This window comes from Rhamphochromis longiceps, linkage group LG16, assembly GCF_057381845.1.
Source record: "Rhamphochromis longiceps isolate RC_006_pf linkage group LG16, R_longiceps_female_GT1.1, whole genome shotgun sequence".
Lineage (NCBI taxonomy): Eukaryota > Metazoa > Chordata > Actinopteri > Cichliformes > Cichlidae > Rhamphochromis > Rhamphochromis longiceps.
Window position 1 is genome coordinate 39,800,047 of NC_140572.1, and position 9,620 is coordinate 39,809,666.

The window sequence follows — 9,620 nt, forward strand, 5'->3', positions numbered from 1 at the left end:
TGTAGTTTCACTTTGAACTGTTTCCAGTGAAGCAGCAGCTGGAATGCAAAGAAACCAGCTGAGCAGCTTTGTTCACTCCTCTGAGAAATACCTGCTGAATAACACAAGTGATGTTTCATTGATCTTCTCTGCACTAGACTGAATCATTAGTAACACAGAGGTGTGGAGTACGTCTCTGTGCTCAGGTAGTCTTAGTTCATGTATGGTTATGGCTATAACTCTGGTGTTTGAGGTACAGTATACTGAAGTATGTTCAGACAAACTGTCGTGATGAGCTGTGCGGCTGGACCCAAGTGCAGGACTCCGAGGCAAAACATTAACTTAAGATGGCAGCTTCATCTGCTGGCAACACAAACTTGAACTAAGATAGTTTAACTAGACCGGGATTCACACACAACTAACGTGGACGCAACAACTGGCAGAGACAAAACACAGGGCTTAGATACATGCGGAGGTGATTAGGGAATGAGAAACAGGAGGAGAGCACAGCTGGGACTCATCTGACATGACAAGACAAAGGGGAGGCAAAACTCAACACACCGACATAGACACAGACTTTCAAAGTAAAACAGGAAACAGATGCAGACTTGACTACAAGTTTACAGTTAACAGAGAACAAAGGGACACTGGCACAAGACATGCTAAGGAACTAAGGAGCTGGGAATACTAGAGATGGAAATCAAAACCAAGAGGATCAAAACACATCATGAAATCAAGGATAACAAATACAAACAGAAAAACACTGAGTCCACAGACCGTGACACAAACACTCCATGACAGGGAAGGGATCGTCTAAAGCAGGGGTGGGCAACTCCAGGCCTCGAGTGCCGGTGTCCTGCAGGTTTTAGATCGCACCCTGGGTTAACACACCTGAATCAAATGGTTAGTTCATTACCAGGCCTCTGGAGACCTTCAGGAAATGCTGAGGAGTCATTTAGCCCTTTAAATCAGCTGTGATGGATCATGGACACATCTAAAACCTGCAGGACACCGGCACTCGAGGCCTGGAGTTGCCTACCCCTGGTCTAAAGAAAGGAGATGGTGATGTGAAGAATAGATCTAAGTACGTTACACTGTGATTGGATCAGGTCGCACACAGTCATTCAAACACACCTCTGTGTGTGTTATTAATGAGTCAGAGAATCTGGATTAATACACTGAGTCTAGTACAGTGAAGATCAATGACACGTGTGCTGCAAGCAGGTGAAATACAGTTACTGGTGTTTTTATTAGAAGAATCAAGGAAGAATTCAAGCCGACACATTTTGTCCTTATTTCATTTTTATCTTTATTTGGTCCACATTTTCTACATGTTGTATATTAATAAATAAACAACATGTATTGTCCTCATATGATGGATTACACGACGGTCTTTTCCTGTTTCATATGTTCGGCTATGTCCTCTCTATTTTTGGTAATTCCAAACAAACCCAAACAAAACAGGCATTAAGAGGCTCTAATGTCTGTGTCTAAATCTCACGGCCCACATAATAACATGAAGAAATATTTTTAAAAATTATTATTCAAAAAATGGTTTAATATGAAGGCAACAGGCAGAGTTACAGGCATCGCCCTAAAGCACGCAGCCTGATGGGCAGTGTAGTCCGTGCTGCTGGGAGGATGGACCCGTGATGTGTCTGTGAGCGAGGAGGGAGAGAAAGGAAAAGTACGAGCTGTCACCGAGCAGGAACAGGAGCTGGAAGCATGTAAATATAATAATAACCACTGCAGCCAAACAGAGAGCCTGACGAGCCCAGCTGTAAGTAAGCTGTTAAGACTCGACTGTACGCTGTGTTCCTGTTTTCCTCTGAAACAATAAGTTCTGTTGGAGCCTTTCAACGTCTCTCTCTGTCTCTCGCTAGCAAAGTTGACCCACACAACAAAGTAAAGCTATTTTTCAGCTACGAGCCGACACGAACCCGACGTACCAGCCAGAGGTCCCTTTACTACGGTTCAGAGCCGCGGACCTGTTTTATATACGCGAGGAATAGTTTCTATATGAGATCGAAGCAAAACGTGCAGCCTTACCTAATGTCCACCTACTGTTACTCATTTATATCAAGATTTAAACATGTGGCTGGTGTTGGTGTGGAGAGTAACCGTCAGTAATAGTAATAAATCACACAGCAATAGGACATTCATGTAGTTGTAAACAGCATGATAATATATTAAGTAATCCAAAGTATTCAGAATAGTTACTCTCATTGCCTGCCACACAGCTGTACCATGACACCAATAACAGTCATTTCCATATAAAATGATAAAACAAAACAAACCCCCACAAAGGTTTGATCATCAGAAAATATCTGTCCATCCATAAAAGTTATCCAAAGTAGGGTGATGGGTTTGTAGCGTAAACCTATTCGCTGGAACGTTAAGGACAATTTGCTACACAGCAAAAAGCAAGACACAAGTCACCAAAGTTCTTTGGGTCACTCATGCACGAGGGAGGCCTGCTTGGAGCCAAGTGTTGTTCCACCCACTTGACCTCCGTCAGGCTCTCAGCCAGGTTCCCCATAGCACTCCTTTTATTGTGGTTACATGAATATGCATAGGGTCTGACAGGGAATTTCTAAGAATCACCCCACAATTCTTCAGCTGAGACACCCGAGTTAGAAAACACAAACACTGCAGTTGTCTTTACTCGTGAGGACGGTCACAGAGCGCTCGTACTCGCAGGAGACACTCACGGACTCGCGCTCTGTCACTGTCTGCGTTCTTTATTTATACAAGCTTGTGTGTGTACAAAGATAACAAAGTTATTCTAAGAACTCAGAGCTGAGCTTCCTCTTTTCTAAATCTGTATGTTCTTAGAAAAGAGGAAGCTGTTAGTTGTTAATAAGTTTATCACACAAGAGTTAAAGTCAAAAGTCACGTAGACATTTGCTTAGTGATCAATAAAAAAACACATTTCATGAAGCTGATCACACTATGTACAATTTTCTTTTGACAGGGTCATTACCATATAACATCTTACATAGGTATACATGTGAACAAAGAATACCTTGTCTGTGTGTGTGTGTGTGTGTGTGTGTGGGGGGGGGGGGGGGTCAGTGTGTGACCTTATAAAGACTTCCCTAAACCTGCTGGTCTGGAAGTCCAGCAGTTCATCTAAACAAAAGGTACTTAGCCTAAAATTGACATAGCTACGTTTATCCTACCATAAAACAATAAAACAAGGTAGACCTCTCCCATGCTCCCAGGATGTGGGTGTGAATGCCAGAGCACACAAAGCCTTTGCAGACTGCTAAAAATCACACATCCTATCACTACACAATCGATTATACACCTCTAAGCAGATATATTTAAATATTTCCCAATACAAATGACAATAATAAAATCTAACCCCATCATAGGGTGATGGGATAGGCTGCAGTTACTGGATGAGAGGCAGGGTTGTTGGTCCATAGCAGGACGAACACAGAGACACAAGCTGCTGGCTTCTCAGTGTTTGTACAAATCTTCATGATCTGGTCATGAAGTCAATCATGGCTGATTCTTTAGACCCATAAACTAACCCTGTGCCTGTGACCGTTATCTCAGTGGAGCCAAATGTGATGTTTGACTTCATGCTTCCTGCCTCGTGTAGTGGGCATTCTAACAATGAGTAAACCGACTTCCTCCACTCCCTCTTCATCCACATACAGAGGATTTCTTCTTTGTGTGCGATAAAACCTGATTCTTACATGTGTGTGATATTCTTTAGCTTCCAGAACATTAAAGATGAGCTCTCTGGTTTCATCCCAGGCAACATCTTCACCTTCCTCCACAAGTTTCCTGAAAATATCTCCACAAAACTCCTCCCCTTGGACTACAGATTTCTTTTCTTTCTTATGTTTGGACGGATCAAACTTCTCTGAATCTGCAAACCCGTACGTAAAGGCAGATTTTCGAGATGCCACCACTGCTGGGTTTCTTCCAAACTCCACAGCTCCCTTCACGACCGCTTCCTGGGGCCTACAAGGACACAGGACTTTACACTGATCACCAAACTGATCAATAACATGTTGCCGTAGAATCTGGCTTTCAGCGTAGCCCCCCACTAACAGAATGTACTCGACGTTTAGATCTTTATTCAGGATTTCTCTGAGACTGTCAGTGATGCCCTTCAGACTCTCAGCAAAGAAAGACCTCAGTCTCTCTTTGGAGATTTTGATGGATCCTCCATCCCAGGAAGCACCTCGCACTGATTCAAAGAACTTTTCTATTTTCTGTCTTTTCTGAGCCAGTGTTCCCAGAGTAAATGGACATGACATCTGAATATCATCATCTCCCTGTTTGAAATACATAAAATCATACATTATCCTTTGAACCTCACTGGAAAAGTTTTGTTCATATTCATCCCAGACACCATGACTGAAGATTTCTCTGAGGAACTCTTTGAATTTCCTGTCCACACTTTGTCCCCCCAAATCATTTCCTGAGGCCTTGTGCAGCTCCTTCAGGGCTCCTCCATCCAGGACTTCATGAACTGTGATGTCGATGGTTCCACCTGAAACACACAGGAAGTGATGAAAGCTGACTTCCTGCAGCAGCAGACAGATGTTTCCAGCGTGTCTGTGGATGAATGTTTGTGAGTGTCACATAGAGTACCTCCACAGTCCACCACTATGAACTGTGTTCCTGGACACTGATCCAGTGATCGTCCATCATGGTTCTGAATGATGAAGCCATCAGCTGGCAGCTTCTTACACCAGGCTGAGGCTGCCTCTGGTTCCAGTGCGATGATCAGGTGGTGTTGAGTTCTTTCTGTAACGAGTCCTGCCTGCAAGTGAAAGAAAACTGAATCCTCTGAACATTTCAGGATCTCAGAGCTCTCTTAATAAATGATGTTACCTGAGTCGCAGCTTCTCTCATGAACTGCTTTGCTGAAGGATCCCAGATGGCAGGTACAGTCAGCACCCAGGTGAAGTCAGAGGCTATGAACATCCTCCCTGATGTGCTCTCTGTGATGGTTCTCAGAGCGTCGTCCTTCAGGTATCTCAGAGCTTCTGTGAACACCTTCAAGGCCTTCATTGACCTCCAGTTTGCAGCTTTAATCTCCACATCTCTGCTGAGTTTCTGTAGATGATGTGGATACACACAGTTATCAGTTTAGTGTTACTAACCTTAAACCTTTGTGGACTAATGTCAGGTCGCAAACACATAGATGTTTATCTGATGTCCCACAGAGCAGACAGGCTTCATTAGTTCAAAGTGTGAGACGCTCGTTAAAGATATTCATGAGTCTGTTTGTTCCTGTGGTTCATTAAGTTTCGTCTCCACTGATGTTTGTATGACTAACACAACCTATAATAACCTTCATGGTGTCGCTGCAGGCTGAATTCAAACATTAACACATCTGTGAGTCTTTTTCTTGCTGCACTAACAAAACGTTTAATGCAGCTTTCTAACATTTCTGTGTTTTCAGCTCAGACGGTCTCTGTGTGGACTGAATGGACTCTTCAGTGGAGTTTGTATAACAGACATGTTCAACCGTCTCATTCACATGAGTGTCATCTTTAGCAGAATATTAAGGTTCAGTGATTTTTACTTACTTTTCCATAGAGCGCCATCTTGAAGTTTTCAAAGAAGTAGCTTTTCCTTGCTTCTTGTCCTCGCATCCTGATATAATCTGTTTTAGCTTCATAACCAAACTTGATAAATTCTTTGTCTTCATTGAACAGAATGCAGGTTGGAGTCTTTGGAGTGTGCAGTCCAAACTCTCTACCCCACCTCCTCATCTGGGGATCTATTTCTGCCCGTTGGGGTGTCAAACTGAAGGCATATCCACTGTATGCAGTGCCAAAGTCTATGGCTATGATATAGTCATGCATTGTAAAAACTGGTCCAACAAGTCAAGAAGAGGAAAACAGTCAGAATGAGCAACAGCGACTGTGGGTTTACTGTTTTTCTTCCTGTAAGCCCCGCCCCCTGTTCTTGTTTCACTTTGTTTTTCTTCACTCATTTCTTTCAAGTTTGTCTTTGTATAAAACGTCAAACGATCGAATGTGTAAAACTGACATTTCTTATTATTTGTTGTGAAAATTCATACGAGAGCATCGGAGATGTTTGGAAGTGAAATCTCTTCATCCTTCAGTGTCTTCAATGGTGCATTTGTGGTTTCACTGTGCTGTCCATGATTCACAACAAACAATATTTAGTGCCAAAGCAGGACCAAAATACACAGGTGGAGGGCTCATAGTGACAAAAGCTCGACTTACAGACTCAGCTGATATAAAATGTGTAAAGTAATGAAAAACAAAGCTACTGCACTCTGACCATGTTTGTCTGAACTGAAACAGGCTGTGAACTGAAACTTGGCAAAGAGAACAACGTTTAACGAGAAAGTGCTCAGAGAATCTAACCTCAATCTAAAGGCTCTGACGTTTACATCAAGATATTAGATTCAGTCGTGTAGAAAGTTTTATTTGTAAAAATATGGCTGTGAATGACTCTGAATTAGTTTATGATAAATAACACACTATTGGCAAAAAACAGTGAAAGAATTCAGATCAGAAGTTTTAGTTCAACATAAAGGTGACGACCTTTGACCTTCAGGTTTTATTTACTTGCGTCAGAGAAAACATCATGTGCTCTTCATGCAGCTGAAGCTGTGCAGGTCTGAGATCAGCAGCTTTCTGAAACCCCAAACCGAGGTCCTGTTTCTGCCCCTGAGTGTAACGAGCAGCAGGTGGATGAGGATCTATATACTCGAGTACCTGGGCTGGCTGAGCTTTTGACTTTGACCTTCATTGATAGCATCGTTAGAACTTTCTTTCCTTGAGCTCTTTAAACAGAATTTCTTTAATACAACATTATTGCCTGGGTACCTGGGTCGTTGACCCGGTGTTTCCAGTTTTGTTACTGTTTAGTTTACCATGTATATTTCCTGCTTTATCCGGTCTTTAAGTCTGACGTCATTAGCCGTGCCTGGGCCCAAACTCCGCTTCAGGTCCCAAAGTCAAACGAACACTGCAGCATCACTGAGAGTTACAAACTGTCTAAATTCTTTCATCTGTAATAAAATGATCAGCTGCTTTACCAGGTGTAACAGTTAAGTTTAACATCCATAAAAACAGAATTTATTTATTAAATTTAACAGAGTTAGAAATTAGCAGGAGGTTAGCTCGCTAGCTTCCACCTAAACATGATATGCCAGGTTCTGACTGAGAATGTAACGGAGCGAAGGGGATGTTTTTTTCCACAGTGTTTTTAAAGGAGGGAAACCTTCCTCCAAACGGACAGAGCAGTGGAGCCGCCAAGGGAAAGCACACGAATTAAAAACTGTATAATTAAAATATAATTTATTATATTTAAATAGTTAAAAATATAAAATGAATTAAAACAACCCTGGCCAGGGGACAACACAGTAAAAATCAATAAAACACAACATTAAAAGTCCAGTGGCGTCTGCCACGGTAAAAGAGTCACGAAGAATTAAAAATCCAGTGAAGCGGTGCAGAAACGGTGCAGAAGGGAATCCCGGCGGCGTCCTCGCCTTCCTCTCCTCGTTCTGCACCCCGGTGTGCTAAAGAAAGGGAGGCAGCGGCAGTCACTACTCTTTTAGGCAGCTTTCATTCATTAAAGGGGACAAGTCAAAAGTAGTGATGTGCGGATCGATACTGAAAGATCGATTCCTCCGATACCAGTCATTTATGTTCTAGAATCAATTCTCACATTAAAATATCGATATTTTAGTAATTTAGGGTAAATTTGTAGTTTATCATTAACAGGAACAGAGTGCAAATAAACTATATCATTTGGATTGTCAACATTGGAAGGAACTACTTAGTCTTCCACCTGTCATAGTCATGTGTCCAGCCCATTGTTGTGCGCACTCACAACAATGGCTGAGCATAAATGGAGTCATGTGCAGACGTATTTTACTTCCACAAACGGTTGAGACTTAGTTTGCAATACATGTGGCAAGAAAGGGAGGTGTTGTGGCAACACTACTAACCTCATCAAGCACTTCAGAGTAAATCAGATCACAGAATAGGACGAGCGTATGTTGAGGCAAACTGAAGAGGAGAGGGACAGGTGCTGCTAGGGCGAGACAGACGTCTCTCCTTTAGTCCTTTAGTGCTGCAGGCAGGCAGCGTGTTCAAATAGCCACAACTTCAGGTTTTTTATTTCTATATGATGAATTCTGCATTATTAAGTGATAAGAGCAAGTAATATGATGTCCTGTAATCATGATGATGCTATAATTTGAGATACAATAACTGAAATACGTTTTTGTACAAAGTATGAGTATCGGATCAGTATCGTCGATACCACCCTGAATTTTACTTGGTATTGGATCGGAAAGGAAATCAGTGGTATCGCACATCACTAGTCAAAAGACTTACCCCGGGTGGGCAGAGCTCTCAACTCTGCCAGCCGTTTCTTTGTAACCGCCAATCGGCACCGGCCCACCCCGCCGCCTCTAATTTCCCGCAGACGCGTAATCTGGCCTCCTGTTGCTGCAGCAGTTGGACAGCTCGTTCCACATCCCTGCTCGTTGGCGCTGTATCTTCCTCCCACCTTAACGCTAAGCTCCACCAGTCTTATGTGTCACTGAGCACTCTCTGTAAATTACCACTCCCTCCTTTCCTCTCAGGTGTGTCAAATTAGTAAAAACGGGAAAAGGGCGGAGTCTCTCCAGGACAAATTGACAGATGCAACCAAAACATGCAGTATAAAAAATAAATAAGCACACTTCACATTAAAACACAGCAAAGCAAAACAACATCTGTCCTTCCCTGGATGACAAGAACATGGCATATCATGTGTTCTGTTCTTGTGTTTGGGAGTGCTTCAGGTCTGGAGCCAGTCTCCTTCTTTCTTCTACTTTGTATTACTGTCTGAATTACCACTGAAGTAAAGTCCTACAATTTACTTGTGTGTTATTCTGTGTCAGTGAGAATCTGGATAAGACTTGATGGTCCAGACCAGCTCGGCCTCTCAGTGCAGTTGGACTCTCCTTACTACCTTGGTGGCCTTTTCTATTACAGCTCAGTAATAATGTGGTAATAGTGCAGTGATAAAGTGGAAACAAGGAGGTAATAATTTGGACAACAGCATGGTATTATCGTTACATAAATAATGTCCTAGTAAAACGACAGCTGGGTAATATTACATTCATATAACCAAGTAATAATAGACCAGAAACTGTAGTAATAATGTAGGATCAAGTGTGTCCATATGAGGAAAAACCAATGATCAACAGTATAGAAATGTATTAATAACAATATAAAACCTAGTGGCAATAAAATGTTGACATCTGTGCATTAGAAGGGCTACACACTAACTTTTAGTGTGTGACTGACGCCTGTTATGACATTAAACCTTATGTTCCTCCATCCTTCTTTATGTCCTACAGTTTAAACCTGGGGGCAGAAGAACACCTTTGTATTTGCTAATGTTCATAAATCAAATACAGGTGTGTTTGATTTATGAACCTTTGCTAAGGGTCTGCTCTGTGACGTCGCTCTTTCTCACTTTGTTTACTTTTTTACATTATTTGTATTTTTTTTATTGATGTTTATTTTGTCAACAACAATATTTCTGATGTCTACAGAAACAAAACAGATGTTAAACCAGGACAAACAAGCAGAGCAGGGACGAGCAGAGGGAACTGGATCAGGAGCAGAAGT

At 42.1% G+C, this 9,620-nt stretch overlaps 1 pseudogene across 1 annotated transcript; it reads right to left on the minus strand.

Moving 5' to 3' along the window:
- Positions 1-2,564: 2,564 nt before the first annotated feature.
- On the minus strand, positions 2,565-5,943 carry LOC146651700 (heat shock 70 kDa protein 12A-like; annotated as a pseudogene). Its single transcript, XR_014907915.1, has 4 exons — positions 5,538-5,943; positions 4,837-5,061; positions 4,594-4,765; positions 2,565-4,492 (listed from the first exon to the last, which is right to left on the minus strand). The product of XR_014907915.1 is annotated as a heat shock 70 kDa protein 12A-like (transcript).
- Between the last annotated feature and the right edge of the window lie 3,677 nt (positions 5,944-9,620).